The sequence below is a fragment of the Zingiber officinale genome, chromosome 10B (genome assembly GCF_018446385.1).
Source record: "Zingiber officinale cultivar Zhangliang chromosome 10B, Zo_v1.1, whole genome shotgun sequence".
Taxonomy (NCBI): Eukaryota; Viridiplantae; Streptophyta; class Magnoliopsida; order Zingiberales; family Zingiberaceae; genus Zingiber; species Zingiber officinale.
In genome coordinates, this window is record NC_056005.1 from 39253216 (window position 1) to 39270462 (window position 17247).

Genomic DNA, 17247 nt, shown 5'->3' on the forward strand with positions numbered 1-17247 from the left:
TATGTATTTGTGTTGGAGTTCTGTTTCGGATTATATGGAATATCGATGATTTTCGTGTTCGAAATTTTGAGGTCTGAAGTTGGGGACTGGACAGCGATGGAATATCTCCAGACGGCATATAGGTATGATGTTTAATTCAATAGTTTATGATAGGTATTAGCATTCTTTATGTAGTACCTGTTTAGTTGTAGTAGCACATATTACATGTGATGAGTTAGCCATTGAGCATGGTTGACCTTAATAGAGATCAAGGATTATAATCTCTGGTGATTTTTCTTATCATACCATTAGTAGTTTTAGCTTCTGTTACTACTCATAGGGGATGGAGGCACATACCAGTCTCTGCTATTGTTAGCTGGGTAGTGGATGATACCTATAGATTCCTGTTGACTTAGCAAGTAGAGTTTTTATACTCATATCTTTTGGATATTAGGGTACCCGATATGATGAAAATTGTTCATTGGGGAGTTATCTTGTTTGATCATTGTTGGGAATGGTTTGAGGTTGAGGGATATTGTGAGATCAGATATTGTGATATGTTGATTTCTAATGATTTATGAGAGTAAATATTATGTGGTTGTCTGATGATCAATTACTAGATATTTGTTTTGATGATCTATTAGTGGATAACTATTTTGATGATTTATATTTGGGTTGTCATTGATAGTGACATAGTGAGTGTCATTTATAATATTCACAGGTTTGATGATTATGGTTGGTGATCAGATTATAAATTGGGTGCTAGAGAGTTTATGGTTGAGTGTGCCTATGAGATTTTAATAATCTGGTTAGTTGTGGTTAGTTAAAAGGATGATAAAATGGATAATTGCTTCCTCTGATATGGGACTATGTGGATAAATAATGATTTGATGTTTTGAATGCTAACTTGCCCTCATGGGGAGTAGAGACTGATTCATCTGATATTATGTGGGCTGATATTTTTTTTTTTTTGAGGATGAAAATGAGAGTGTCTTGATGTTCCTAAATATTGACTTTTTCTTTTGGGTTGTACACATTTATACATATGATATTATGTGGTTGGATATACCTTAGTTGCTTGTGGAGGATTAAGGTATTCTTGATTAGTTAGTAGATGAATGATTTAGTTTGTTGGGTGATCAGTAGAGGATTGCCATATTCTATTTTTAGAGTTTCGAACCTTTAGGTTATTTGTGCTTAGTTATGTATCTAGAGCACATTTGAGTACATGTTTTGTACTGACGTGAAAATGACTGATTTAGCCATATATCATTATCGGCTTGGATAGGTTATAAAGGATCGATGTATCCTATTCCATGAAGATTTTGACCATGGATTGGATATACCTGGTGGGATAACTTAGAGGGTGCTTTGGGATATGTGACCCCGCTGATGTAAGGAAGTGTAGAGCTAATTGCTTAACACTTATGGGATACAATCGCTACTAGTGTAAACTGGGAGAGTATATTTGGATTTATGATGATAAAATCTTCCCATTAGATATAGTCTTGGTAGCATATGGCATTGACTTGCAATGTTATACCAGGGTGTGTATACCTTTCTTGTCCGATACTAGTTCCTTTGAACTTAGAGCAGGGTTGTTACTGGATGATTAGGCTACTTTATTTTGGGTTACTTTTGAGTGATGTATTCATGCTTGATACATATGCATGAATCTTGTTTAGATGTACTCGTAATCCATGAGTGTTGGTAGCATAAGGTTGGTCTCTTTGATTGAGCTGGTATGCTCATTTTACATGTCTATGTTGCATGTAATTTTGATTGTTATGTGTTGTAAGAGTCTTGTGGAAGACTGTCGATTTGCAAATAGTATATGTATCCATGTTCTGATATGGTTTGTAGGTTTCTTATGGATCATAGCTATGTAGTTCGGTGTATGTATCGGGAGGTATTATTGAAGATGTCTTGTTGATTAAATCCGAGATGTAGTATAAGTACATCGGTGGTGTTTTGATGGAGGCATTTTGTCGATTTAATCTGAGTTGTGATATGTACATATGTGTTTGGTGTGGTATTTGAGGTATCTTTTTGATTATGTTTGATTTGTGAGCGCACCTGGATTTAGTATGCTTTATTGGAAGTATATGTTGGTTATACTCTTGGCATAGGTGAAAATATGTCATGTGAGTGTGGTTTGAGGTGTATTGTTGATTTTACCTATGTTGATTTTGCACACGGGTTCGGTATGCATTGTTGGAGATATCATACTGAATATACCTGAGTTGTGAATATGTTTGGTGTATAATAATTGGAGGATTTTGTTGATCATACATATGTTGTGTGAGCATGTGTGCTAGGTGTATACATTGGTAGCAGTATGATGATTCTACTTATACTGAATGCAGAATGTGGAGTGACTGCATTATGTTATTTGTTGAATTAACCCATCAATTAATTTTCCTATCAGTGGATGACCCACTAGGATGCTGATAGAGTTGATGATGGATTTGATTAGTTACTAGGTTGTTATAGCCTAGGTTAACCACAGTGATTTGTGGTAGAGAAATCTTGTATAGTCTCTAGCTGGATAGTTAGGTGCCTTGGGGTACTTATGTATTATTTTGTGGTGGAGCGTTGCTCCCACATATCACGGATTGCTGGTAGCGGAGCATTGCTCCTATATTTATTGCAGATACATATTTTAGATTATTTGTGGTGGAGTGTTGCTCCCACATATTGAGGATTTTTTTTTGTGGTAGTGCGTTGCTCCCACATATGTGGTGTTTCCTGTGATGGAGCGTTGCTCTCACACTGGAGGATTTATTCTTTGGTGATTTATGTTTTTGATGATAAGATATTTCGATTTATTATCGGAGATCTTATGGATAGGAATGTCTATGATACGGACATTAGGTGTATTGGTTTTTGCCATATAGGCTTACAGTACCTTAGATATTTTCAGGGACTCGATGATCCCGGTATGTCGAGGATGTTTGGATAGGTGTCCATTATCTTTGTGGACGATGTTGTGATTTATTACGGATCCGAGGTGAATCACGTACACTATCTTTGTATAGATCTAGAGATGATTCGACGAGAACATCTATATGTGATTATCGATAGTTGGTTTGGATTGTCTTTTGTTATGATGTTTGGAACACACGGTCACCGGTAGGAGTGTATCGTGGTTCCACAGGAGATAGAGGTTATCAGCCGAAAATCAGTGTAGGAGATCCGCACTTTGTGACTCGCAGGATATTATGGACCTTGAGGGTTTCTTCCGCATAGCTATGCTATTTTCACGCGTGACCATGAAAGGCGTGAAGTTTACTTGGACTAAGGATTGCAAGACCAGCTTCTAGGAGAGCGGAGACTAGTGTCGGCTTTGATTTTGGTTTTACCTAGAGGACGAATTTGTCCTCTACACCGACGTGTCTCTACAGGGTATGGGTGCTGTTCTGGTGCAGCACGGTAGAGTATTCTTATATACTTCTCGATAGTTGAGGGAGCCTGAGAAGAAAATATTCAGTTCATGATCTGGAGTAGGCCGCTGTTATTTTTGCCCTGAAGATTTGGCGGCAGTACCTGTATGATATTACATTGAGATTCTCACTGACCATCGGAATCTCAAATATCTGTTCACTCAAAAGGAACTTAATCTTCGACCGAGTAGATAGATGGAGTTCCTGAAGTATTATGACTGTATCATTAGCTATCACCTGGGAAAAGCTAATGTGGTTACCGATGCACTTAGCTAGAGGTCCAGAGGGACTTTAGCTTGCCACCGAGTTGTGGTCACTGATTTGATTCAGGATTTCTCTGAGTTAGACATTGAGGAACATGGACAGACAGAGCAGGGTATTCTTGTTACCATAGTTGCTCAGTCGTCAATCAGGACAAGAATCCGAGAGACCCAGTTGTTGAGACATCATAGAGCTCAATGTGAGGCAAAGTGGTCCATATTATCAGACAGAGGATGTCAGAGGCATAAGACTGCCAGAAGTGTTATGCTGACCGGAGTCGGAGACCCTTAGAGTTCTCCATTTGCGACCAGGTATTTCTACGAGTTTCACCCACGAAAGGGGTGAAGAGATTGGCCTCAGAGGTAAGCTAGCTCCGCGATAAATTGGACCTTTCCAGATCTCGGAAAGGATTGGAGCAGTAGCTTATCGGTTGGCACTAATGCCGTCCTTGGCAGGCGTTCACGCCGTATTCCACGTATCTACGCTGAGGAGATACGTACCCGATCTGATACATGTGATAATAGATAATCTCAGTTCTCCTTTCAGCCTGACGTCACATATGAGGAGGTTCCGGTATGGATTCTAGACCGGAAAGAATGTCAGTTGCGGAACAAGACTATTCGGCTGGTTAAAGTCGGATGACAGCATCATTCGGACGAGGAGACTACTTGGGAGCTCGAGGATACGATCCGAGCTCGATGTCCCCATCTTTTCACTTGAGGTATGTGATACAGTTTTTCGTTCAGCAGTTATACTCTTTACCTGTTGATAGTATTTGCTGATGGTAGATAACGAAATTTGGGGACCAAATTTTTATTAGTGGGGGAGAATGTAAAATACCGAAAATAGGCGAATATTAATAAGGGAATTTTTCAAAATTTTTGAAAATTTTTCGGGAATTTTTCGGAGTTCGTATGAACGAGTTTACGGGGATAAATACGGGGGCCCAGGAAAGCCTGTTTAGGCTACCCCATTTAAGTGAGGAAAAGTGTATTTATTTAATTCTTTTTCCTTTCCCTTTTATTTTCCTCATCCGCCGAACTCGTGATTGTTTTCCTTTCCCCAATCGCCGTTTACTCTCCCTCACTCCCGATTTCCCTGCGACGCCGAAGCCCGAACTGCTGCGGCGGTTTCCTCTCCTTCCCCTCGCTCCTCTGCCTCGAGCCCGAGCCACATTACCGAGCTCTTTCCCCTCTGTGTCGTCTGCCCTAGTCGCCTTGCACGCCACCACAGCCGATGCCGCCGGGGTAGTGTCGACCCGCCGTCGCCGACCCCGATCCACTGTCGGTTGAGGGTTTCTGCCACTCCTCCTCAGCCTTACCGTCGGCCCTTCTCCTCTTTCGAGCGTCGGCAACCGACCAAACTCCTATGCCCTAGACCTGCCGAAGCTCTCCAAGACGGTGCCCTACCTGGTTTGTTTCGGCGCCACCGGGTCAAATCGGATGCCACCACTGATCGCCGGAGTGGAAGGGTTATCCGGACTGCAAGGGTGTTCTGCCGAGCCACAACCAGTCTCTGTTGTGTTTGCTGCCACCACCAGAGAAGAGGAAATTAGGTATAGACTTTTGTACACTTCAACCAGAGATGTGAGTTTGGTTACTATGATGTTCTGTGGTGTTCTTGGTCTCACCTTGATCCGAATGGTAGGGAAGAATTCAGCAGAGAGGACGTTCTGTTCCATTCTGTTGAGATCTGTGGATTTGCTTGGTTCCAGCATCAACAGTAGGTTGTTTGCTGTGGAAAGTTGCTGTTGTCGATCACCACTTCCTCCTTCTTGATCTGGTTGATTTGAGGTAAGGTGTAGAGCATTTTATACATGCTATAGAATATGGTTTTGATTTGATTGTTTAGATGGATGATTATGAGTAGATTGAGGTTGTGTATATTGATTAGGGTTTGTCCTAATTTAGGGTTGGAGATTTCATTTAGCTATTTATGAGAATTGTAGCTAAATAAAAATATACACATTGATCTCACAGGACATTGACGCGAGACGAGTATCTCGACGTCCGGATCTGGATTGATTGGACCATTTCTTTTGGAGGCGGGTACTTTTGACTTATGTCATTTGATATGCTTAGTAATTAAATTAACATGTTGCATTAATTGTGTTTCTTATCTGTTTCGGTTAATCACTACCCAAATCTTACATGCTTGATTGATTGATTGGTTTTGCATCTCAGGTATATTTTACCTGTTTGTACATGCTTATAGGGGTAGTGATATGCCATGCTTGACCATGTTCAGGACCTAGGTTTTTATACCTTCTGTGTACCTTTGATTCGATATGATTCGTTGACCTAGGGTGCACTTTTCTATATATGGATTAGGTCAGGATGTTTATATGGTTATTGCCATGCATCATTTGCATGATTGCATCCTGTGCGATAGTCCGCTCCATTATTGTTGAGCACATCGCCAGTTACATGGATCTGCACACACCACCACTCATGGGTTAGTGGTCGATTCGGGATGAGTGTGTTGCGGCAGGGACTCTGTTAGGCACCGTTGGTCCGCTCATGGGTAGTTATCCGGCAGGGATTCCTCCCCGTCTTTGAGTCCGGGAGTTGAGAGCATTGCGCTCCCCATCTATGATTTGGGGTAGGAGGATAGGTGTACTCGACATCCGTCCACTCGGTCACTCATCGGGAGTAGTGACGACAGAGTGCACGTCACAGACCTACCCACTCGGCCTCACTTTTGTATGAGACGATCGACTCGGGGGTGACCAGGGCGCATCATTGGCATCATATGCATGATGCATTTATTGCTTGTGTTTGTGGTTGCTGCATTTATATGCATATTGTTTGGATGCCTATGTTTGACATGCATAGGATTCCTATACCACTCGGATTGTTTGACCTTATACTTAGGACCTGGTTAGTACACTGTTTACTTCAGATGCATATTTATATCTTTCTTATATCAGGTACGCATGATTAGTGTTAGGTGTTATTTCTTTACTTTGCATATCAATTGTACTGTTGGTGTTGGACTCACCCGCCATTGTTGATATTTTCGGTTGATCTTGTCAGAGAGTTTGCTAGACCTCGAGGATAGGATTTGGTTTCCGTTTGGTTTCTTTTTTTCTTTTCTGTTCTAGACTATTTAAAACTTGTTATGTTTTAGATTTATTCCACCTATGGACGTTGTATGGATTTTATGATGTCGATGAAATTAGATTTGGTTTTATTCTACTACATGCCTGCCTGGACGGCAGAAGAGGTAAGTTTGTCGGATTTGAGCTTTACGAGTGTAGTGGAGTAGGGTGGATTTCGAGTCAGAGTATTATTATTACTGCTTTGTTTGAATATATATAAACTGCGTGGTGATTGATTTTATTTATTGTTATGATTCCAGCCGCCTGTGGCTGAGTATTTAGTGCTTGTAGAAATTTTTGATTGTCCGCCGTACAGGGGAGATGCTGCCGAAATTTTCTCGGACAGGGACTCCTCCGGAGCGTGACAATTTAGTGGTATCAGAGCAGGTATACGATACTTGCTGTGTGTTTTGGATTTTTATGATCTTTGTTTTCGTATTTTGCATAGTTGGTATAACCTGATACCAATTGATATTATATCAGAGCGCCAAAGTTTGGCGATATTTGTTGGATTTTCGTGTGTTGGATTTTTGAGATTTATCTGATACCAATTTATTTGGTATCAGAGCGGGTTATGATACCTGCTTTCGGTGTTCTGGTGATTTATCGGATACCTGTTTTTGGGTATTCTGGATTTTTGGATTTAGCCCAAGTTTGCGAGGCAAACTGGGTAGTTATTTTGGATTACACGGATTTTTCCATTATGTATTTGTGTTGGAGTTCTGTTTCGGATTATATGGAATATCGATGATTTTCGTGTTCGAAATTTTGAGGTCTGAAGTTGGGGACTGGACAGCGATGGAATATCTCCAGACGGCATAAAGGTATGATGTTTAATTCAATAGTTTATGATAGATATTAGCATTCTTTATGTAGTACCTGTTTAGTTGTAGTAGCACATATTACATGTGATGAGTTAGCCATTGAGCATGGTTGACCTTAATAGAGATCAAGGATTATAGTCTCTGGTGATTTTTCTTATCATACCATTAGTAGTTTTAGCTTCTGTTACTACTCATAGGGGATGGAGGCACATACCAGTCTCTGCTATTGTTAGCTGGGTAGTGGATGATACCTATAGATTCCTGTTGACTTAGCAAGTAGAGTTTTTATACTCATATCTTTTGGATATTAGGGTACCCGATATGATGAAAATTGTTCATTGGGGAGTTATCTTGTTTGATCATTGTTGGGAATGGTTTGAGGTTGAGGGATATTGTGAGATCAGATATTGTGATATGTTGATTTCTAATGATTTATGAGAGTAAATATTATGTGGTTGTCTGATGATCAATTACTAGATATTTGTTTTGATGATCTATTAGTGGATAACTATTTTGATGATTTATATTTGGGTTGTCATTGATAGTGACATAGTGAGTGTCATTTATAATATTCACAGGTTTGATGATTATGGTTGGTGATCAGATTATAAATTGGGTGCTAGAGAGTTTATGGTTGAGTGTGCCTATGAGATTTTAATAATCTGGTTAGTTGTGGTTAGTTAAAAGGATGATAAAATGGATAATTGCTTCCTCTGATATGGGACTATGTGGATAAATAATGATTTGATGTTTTGAATGCTAACTTGCCCTCATGGGGAGTAGAGACTGATTCATCTGATATTATGTGGGCTGATATTTTTTTTTTTTTGAGGATGAAAATGAGAGTGTCTTGATGTTCCTAAATATTGACTTTTTCTTTTGGGTTGTACACATTTATACATATGATATTATGTGGTTGGATATACCTTAGTTGCTTGTGGAGGATTAAGGTATTCTTGATTAGTTAGTAGATGAATGATTTAGTTTGTTGGGTGATCAGTAGAGGATTGCCATATTCTATTTTTAGAGTTTCGAACCTTTAGGTTATTTGTGCTTAGTTATGTATCTAGAGCACATTTGAGTACATGTTTTGTACTGACGTGAAAATGACTGATTTAGCCATATATCATTATCGGCTTGGATAGGTTATAAAGGATCGATGTATCCTATTCCATGAAGATTTTGACCATGGATTGGATATACCTGGTGGGATAACTTAGAGGGTGCTTTGGGATATGTGACCCCGCTGATGTAAGGAAGTGTAGAGCTAATTGCTTAACACTTATGGGATACAATCGCTACTAGTGTAAACTGGGAGAGTATATTTGGATTTATGATGATAAAATCTTCCCATTAGATATAGTCTTGGTAGCATATGGCATTGACTTGCAATGTTATACCAGGGTGTGTATACCTTTCTTGTCCGATACTAGTTCCTTTGAACTTAGAGCAGGGTTGTTACTGGATGATTAGGCTACTTTATTTTGGGTTACTTTTGAGTGATGTATTCATGCTTGATACATATGCATGAATCTTGTTTAGATGTACCCGTAATCCATGAGTGTTGGTAGCATAAGGTTGGTCTCTTTGATTGAGCTGGTATGCTCATTTTACATGTCTATGTTGCATGTAATTTTGATTGTTATGTGTTGTAAGAGTCTTGTGGAAGACTGTCGATTTGCAAATAGTATATGTATCCATGTTCTGATATGGTTTGTAGGTTTCTTATGGATCATAGCTATGTAGTTCGGTGTATGTATCGGGAGGTATTATTGAAGATGTCTTGTTGATTAAATCCGAGATGTAGTATAAGTACATCGGTGGTGTTTTGATGGAGGCATTTTGTCGATTTAATCTGAGTTGTGATATGTACATATGTGTTTGGTGTGGTATTTGAGGTATCTTTTTGATTATGTTTGATTTGTGAGCGCACCTGGATTTAGTATGCTTTATTGGAAGTATATGTTGGTTATACTCTTGGCATAGGTGAAAATATGTCATGTGAGTGTGGTTTGAGGTGTATTGTTGATTTTACCTATGTTGATTTTGCACACGGGTTCGGTATGCATTGTTGGAGATATCATACTGAATATACCTGAGTTGTGAATATGTTTGGTGTATAATAATTGGAGGATTTTGTTGATCATACATATGTTGTGTGAGCATGTGTGCTAGGTGTATACATTGGTAGCAGTATGATGATTCTACTTATACTGAATGCAGAATGTGGAGTGACTGCATTATGTTATTTGTTGAATTAACCCATCAATTAATTTTCCTATCAGTGGATGACCCACTAGGATGCTGATAGAGTTGATGATGGATTTGATTAGTTACTAGGTTGTTATAGCCTAGGTTAACCACAGTGATTTGTGGTAGAGAAATCTTGTATAGTCTCTAGCTGGATAGTTAGGTGCCTTGGGGTACTTATGTATTATTTTGTGGTGGAGCGTTGCTCCCACATATCACGGATTGCTGGTAGTGGAGCATTGCTCCTATATTTATTGCAGATACATATTTTAGATTATTTGTGGTGGAGTGTTGCTCCCACATATTGAGGATTTTTTTTTGTGGTAGTGCGTTGCTCCCACATATGTGGTGTTTCCTGTGATGGAGCGTTGCTCTCACACTGGAGGATTTATTCTTTGGTGATTTATGTTTTTGATGATAAGATATTTCGATTTATTATCGGAGATCTTATGGATAGGAATGTCTATGATACGGACATTAGGTGTATTGGTTTTTGCCATATAGGCTTACAGTACCTTAGATATTTTCAGGGACTCGATGATCCCGGTATGTCGAGGATGTTTGGATAGGTGTCCATTATCTTTGTGGACGATGTTGTGATTTATTACGGATCCGAGGTGAATCACGTACACTATCTTTGTATAGATCTAGAGATGATTCGACGAGAACATCTATATGTGATTATCAGTAGTGCTGGTTTGGATTGTCTTTTTGTTATGATGTTTGGAACACACGGTCACCAGTAGGAGTGTATCGTGGTTCCACAGGAGATAGAGGTTGTTACCGTTGGGAGCAGCCGAAATCAGTGTAGGAGATCCGCACTTTTGTGACTCGCAGGATATTACAGACCTTTCGCCGAGGGTTTCTTCCGCATAGCTATGCTATTTTCACGCGTGACCATGAAAGACGTGAAGTTTACTTGGACTAAGGATTGCAAGACCAGCTTCTAGGAGCTGAAGCGGAGACTAGTGTCGGCTTTGATTTTGGTTTTACCTTCGGCAATTTGTCCTCTACACAGCGTGTCTCTACAGTATGGGTCTTTGTGCAGTGCGGCCGGTGATATTCTTATATACTTCTCGATAGTTGAGGGAGCACGAGAAGAAAATATTCAGTTCATGATCTGGAGTAGGCCGGTTATTTTTGCCACGAAGATTTGGCTACCATATGATATTACATTGAGATTCTCACCACGGAATCTCAAATATCTGTTCACTCAAAGGAACTTAATCTTCCAGTAGATAGATGGAGTTCCAGTATTATGTATCATTAGCTATCACAGGAAAAGCTAATGTGGTTACCGATGCACTTAGCTAGAGGTCCAGAGGGACTTTAGTTGTGGTCACCGATTTGATTCAGGATTTCTCCGAGTTAGACATTGAGGAACATGGACAGACAGAGCAGGGTATTCTTGTTACCATAGTTGCTCAGTCGTCAATCGGGACAAGAATCCGAGAGACCCAGTTGTTGAGACATCATAGAGCTCAATGTGAGGCAAAGTGGTCCATATTATCAGACAGAGGATGTCGAGGCATAAGACTGCCAGAAGTGTTAGAGTTCTCCATTTGCGACCAGGTATTTCTGCGAGTTTCACCCACGAAAGGGGTGAAGAGATTGGCCTCAGAGGTAAGCTAGCTCCGCGATACATTGGACCTTTCCAGATCTCAGAAAGGATTGGAGCAGTAGCTTATCGGTTGGCACTATTGCCGTCCTTGGCAGGCGTTCACGCCGTATTCCACATATCTACGCTGAGGAGATACGTACCTGATCTGATACATGTGTTGATAGATAATCTCAGTTCTCCTTTCAGCCTGACGTCACCTATGCGGAGGTTCCGGTATGGATTCTAGACCGGAAAGAGCGTCAGTTGCGGAACAAGACTATCCGGCTGGTTAAAGTCGGATGACAGCATCATTCGGACGAGGAGACTACTTGGGAGCTCGAGGATACGATCCGAGCTCGATGTCCCCATCTTTTCACTTGAGGTATGTGATACAGTTTTTCGTTCAGCAGTTATACTCTTTACCTGTTGATAGTATTTGCTGATGGTAGATAACGAAATTTGGGGACCAAATTTTTATTAGTGGGGGAGAATGTAAAATACCGAAAATAGGCGAATATTAATAAGGGAATTTTTCGAAATTTTTGAAAATTTTTCGGGAATTTTTCGGAGTTCGTATGAACGAGTTTACGGGGATAAATACGGGGGCCCAGGAAAGCCTGTTTAGGCTACCCCATTTAAGTGAGGAAAAGTGTATTTATTTAATTCTTTTTCCTTTCCCTTTTATTTTCCTCATCCGCCGAACTCGTGATTGTTTTCCTTTCCCCAATCGTCGTTTACTCTCCCTCACTCCCGATTTCCTTGCGACGTCGAAGCCCGAACTGCTGCGGCGGTTTCCTCTCCTTCCCCTCGCTTCTCTGCCTCGAGCCCGAGCCACATTGCCGAGATCTTTCCCCTTTGTGTCGTCTGCCCTAGTCGCCTTGCACGCCACCACAGCCGATGCCGCCGAGGTAGTGTCGACCCGCCGTCGCCGACCCCGATCCACTGTCGGTTGAGGGTTTCTGCCACTCCTCAGCCTTACCGTCGGCCCTTCTCCTCTTTCGAGCGTCGGCCACCGACCAAACTCCTATGCCCTAGACCTGCCGAAGCTCTCCAAGACGGTGCCCTACCTGGTTTGTTTCGGCGCCACCGGGTCAAATCGGATGCCACCACTGATCGCCGGAGTGGAAGGGTTATCCGGACTGCAAGGGTGTTCTGCCGAGCCACAACCAGTCTCTGTTGTGTTTGCTGCCACCACCAGAGAAGAGGAAATTAGGTATAGACTTTTGTACACTTCAACCAGAGATGTGAGTTTGGTTACTATGATGTTCTGTGGTGTTCTTGGTCTCACCTTGATCCGAATGGTAGGGAAGAATTCAGCAGAGAGGACGTTCTGTTCCATTCTGTTGAGATCTGTGGATTTGCTTGGTTCCAGCATCAACAGTAGGTTGTTTGCTGTGGAAAGTTGCTGTTGTCGATCACCACTTCCTCCTTCTTGATCTGGTTGATTTGAGGTAAGGTGTAGAGCATTTTATACATGCTATAGAATATGGTTTTGATTTGATTGTTTAGATGGATGATTATGAGTAGATTGAGGTTGTGTATATTGATTAGGGTTTGTCCTAATTTAGGGTTGGAGATTTCATTTAGCTATTTATGAGAATTGTAGCTAAATAAAAATATACACATTGATCTCACAGGACATTGACGCGAGACGAGTATCTCGACGTCCGGATCTGGATTGATTGGACCATTTCTTTTGGAGGCGGGTACTTTTGACTTATGTCATTTGATATGCTTAGTAATTAAATTAACATGTTGCATTAATTGTGTTTCTTATCTGTTTCGGTTAATCACTACCCAAATCTTACATGCTTGATTGATTGATTGGTTTTGCATCTCAGGTATATTTTACCTGTTTGTACATGCTTATAGGGGTAGTGATATGCCATGCTTGACCATGTTCAGGACCTAGGTTTTTATACCTTCTGTGTACCTTTGATTCGATATGATTCGTTGACCTAGGGTGCACTTTTCTATATATATGGATTAGGTCAGGATGTTTATATGGTTATTGCCATGCATCATTTGCATGATTGCATGCTGTGCGATAGTCCGCTCCATTATTGTTGAGCACATCGCCAGTTACATGGATCTGCACACACCACCACTCATGGGTTAGTGGTCGATTCAGGATGAGTGTGTTGCAGCAGGGACTCTGTTAGGCACCGTTGGTCCGCTCATGGGTAGTGTGACACAACGTGTAGCACGTTATAGCTCCCCGGGAGTTGAGAGCATTGCGCTCCCCATCTATGATTTGGGGTAGGAGGATAGGTGTACTCGACATCCCGTCCACTCGGTCACTCATCGGGAGTAGTGACGACAGAGTGCAGTTGTCACGACCCTACCCACTCGGCCTCACTTTTGTATGAGATGGTCGTAGGGGTGACCAGGGCGCATCATTGGCATCATATGCATGATGCATTTATTGCTTGTGTTTGTGGTTGCATTTATATTCTGCATATTGTTTGGATGCCTATGTTTGACATGCATATGATTCCTATACCACTCGGACTGTTTGACCTTATACTCGGGACTGGTTAGTACATTCTCCTGTTTACTTCAGATGCATATTTATATCTTTCTTATATCAGCTATACGCATGATTAGTGTTAGGTGTTATTTCTTTACTTTGCATATCAATTGTACTTGTGAGTGTTGGACTCACCCGCCTCCATTGTTGATATTTTCAGGTTGTCGGAGAGTTCCAGTTGCTAGTCCCTGCAGACCTCGAGGATAGGATTTGGTTTCCGTTTTGGTTTCTTTTCTGTTCTAGACTATTTAAAACTTGTTATGTTTTAGATTTATTCCACCTATGGACGTTGTATGGATTTTATGATGTCGATGAAATTGGATTTGGTTTTATTCTACTACATGCCTGCCTGGACGGCAGAAGAGGTAAGTTTGTCGGATTTGAGCTTTACGAGTGTAGTGGAGTAGGGTGGATTTCGAGTCAGAGTATTATTATTACTGCGTGATTGTGTCAGCCAGAGGCTGAATATATATATAAACTGCGTGGTGATTGATTTTATTTATTGTTATGATTCCAGCCGCCTGTGGCTGAGTATTTAGTGCTTGTAGAAATTTTTGATTGTCCGCCGTACAGGGGAGATGCTGCCGAAATTTTCTCGGACAGGGACTCCTCCGGGGCGTGACATTTTTGATTTCAAAGCATGTTCTGGGAAGGTTTGTCTTTAAAATGCTGCGGTGAGTTTTATAAAGAGAATAGAAGAGAATTGAATGAACTAAGTATGTAGTTAACCTCTCCAGCTCTTATAATCTGCACCTTATATTTAGATAGTCTTTGTTTGTTGCTATCACAATGTGCACAGTCGCTTCGTTTTAAGCCTTTCAAGTTTTGGTTAGTATTGAAAGTTGCTGCCGTGAAGTTTGATGCAGAATTGTGAGATTTGGGATTTCATTTTTCATATCTAGTAATGTTGCTGGATTGTGTAAGCATAGAATAAGGAGGTTAGAGAATAATTGAGAATAGCTTATGTGTTTTAAATTCTGTAGCTTTGGGATGGTATAATAAATTGTAGGTGTTGAGTCCTTCTCCTGTTGGACATGGCATGGGTAGTTAGGTTTATGGATTGAAGTAAGATTTCTTGTGAATTCATTTGGATTTCCAAACAGTGCATGTTTCCATAAGGAATTAGTGTAGAGTTCTGATATGGCATGTTTAAGGATTTTTGATGCTTTATAAAGGTATAAGCTTGAACCAGTTTTACATAGGTTTGTTTAAGATTCCAGTTACAAGGTTATAGCTAATTCTTGATGATGTTTTTTTTGAGGTTAGCTTAGTCTAAAGGGCTTGATGCCGTGAGTTTTTTTTTAGGAAGATAAGAAGGGGTTTTAATGGATTCAATTTATATTTTCTCTTTGAAACCATGATGGTGTTGTTGGGTTGAATTTGAGGAGTTTTTGTATTCTTTGATTGGCTCAAATTTCTGGACAGAATTAGGTAAGTTGATTTCTGATTTCTATCCTGTGTTGGTTCTTCAAGATAGTTTATAGTTTTGGGGACAAGTAGTGATAATCCTTTGATCTCCACAGTATGCTTAGCTCGATTCCCTCTGCATGCCCTAGTAGTTGTATTTGTTTTACTTTCACAGCTTGATCTCCACAGCATGTTTAGCTTTGCTTTCACAACATGTTTAAGTTGTTTTATTCTTTGCAGCATAGCCTAAGGAGCATGGTTGTGCTATGAAACCTTAGAATTTGTAGGTAGAAGGGATGGTAAAGTGCCCCATTTAAATCTGTTTAGGGGTTTATGAGAAGTTCTAAGCAGAGTAAGTTCAAGGTCATGATAGGATCCCAAATTTCAGTATTTGAGGATTAAAATCACACCAAGTGTTTGAATAAATGCCAAGGCATTTTATTATAAGAAGTATAAGTATTTAAGCAAGTTTTTTATGGAAGTTTAAGTTCCAATAAGTTTAGATATTTTTGTACCATTATGATCTACAGTTTCTTGTTGATGAGAGATGATAAGGTTTAATTAGTAGAGATTAATTCCAGGCCGCTTGGTATTTAGTAATTAAAGTTAGTTAATTAACAAGGTTTTGAGGTTGTTTAGCATTTGTGTAATATGTAATAGATTTATTGAAGTAATACCTCTGAGTTAAAAGATCGAACGACGAAATATTAAAGATAGATTGAATTACTTAGTGTCATCTGAAGTTTGATTGATTAACTAGTTAGTTAGTCTAATTAAAAGGAGTATTGGAGTATTAATCTGATTCACAAGTGTTACATGAATTTATTGGGATTAGTAATTCGATTAAAAACAAACTAGGAGATTGTTGGCATACTCACTGTAGATGTACCACTATGGTTTGGTAGTAAATATGTAACATGACTTCCTCTGTAAGGAAATATCAAAAAGGATGACACGGATTACATGTTTTCTGTAAATATACCTGATGTGTTTTGCCATTTATATGATGGGTTAAGTAGTAGATGATGGGTTAAGAATAGAACAACCCTTCCTTTGTGCATTTCTGCAGATACGGGCAGCTTCACTTGGAGCATAGAACAACCCTTCTCCTTGTGCATTTCTGCAGACATGAACAGCTCCATTGGGAGCTTAGAACATCCACTTCTTTTATAGATTTTATTAAGTGTATAAGTATAGCATGCAGATTTTTATAAGTATAGTATGCAGATATTTATAAGCAGATTTCTATAAGTATAGCATGCAGATTTTTATAAGTATAATATGCAGATTTTAATAAGCAGATTTTCATAAGTATTGCTCGCAGATTTTGATAAGTATTGCATGCAGAACTCCAATCTTAGAACAGATTTTTATTAAGTTTAATATGCAGAATTTTATTAGTATAGTAGGCATATTTTTGGTTTAAGCATTTCAAGTTAGAATTTGCTTAAACATTTCAGTTTCTTTTAAAGGAAGTATTCTTTTAGAAGTATTAACAAGTATAAGAAGATAAAGAAAAGAAAGAAGAAGGCCAATGCCTTAAGTAGATCCCAAAGTCAAGACTTTAGGGATTTTGACGCACAAGGTGCCTATTAAAATGCCAAGACATTTAAAGAAGAAATAATTAAGATAATAAGTATTTTACTTTTAAGAAGAGGCTAGTACCCGACTTCCGAGGTTGTCGTTAAACAAATCCAAGTGACCGTTTTCGGGGTCTCGGCCCTGGTAAGACCAAGGTCTTTACCCTGTAGGACTACAACAGGTCTCTACTAGGGAGCGCGCATAAGATGGTACTACGCCTGGGCCCAAGACAAGAAGAAGTTGATTACTATTTTGAAGTATTATAAGTATAA

General features: G+C 39.9%; 2 long non-coding RNA genes across 2 annotated transcripts; both read left to right on the forward strand.

Annotated features, from left to right (window-relative positions):
* The first annotated feature begins 5044 nt into the window (after positions 1 to 5044).
* LOC122030422 lies at positions 5045 to 5722 on the forward strand. Its single transcript, XR_006125419.1, has 3 exons — positions 5045 to 5238; positions 5331 to 5476; positions 5663 to 5722. It is a non-coding gene; the product is annotated as an uncharacterized LOC122030422 (long non-coding RNA).
* A 6337-nt stretch (positions 5723 to 12059) lies between these two features.
* On the forward strand, positions 12060 to 13154 carry LOC122030165. The gene is made up of 3 exons (XR_006125329.1): positions 12060 to 12670; positions 12763 to 12908; positions 13095 to 13154. It is a non-coding gene; the product is annotated as an uncharacterized LOC122030165 (long non-coding RNA).
* The last annotated feature ends 4093 nt before the right edge of the window (positions 13155 to 17247 follow it).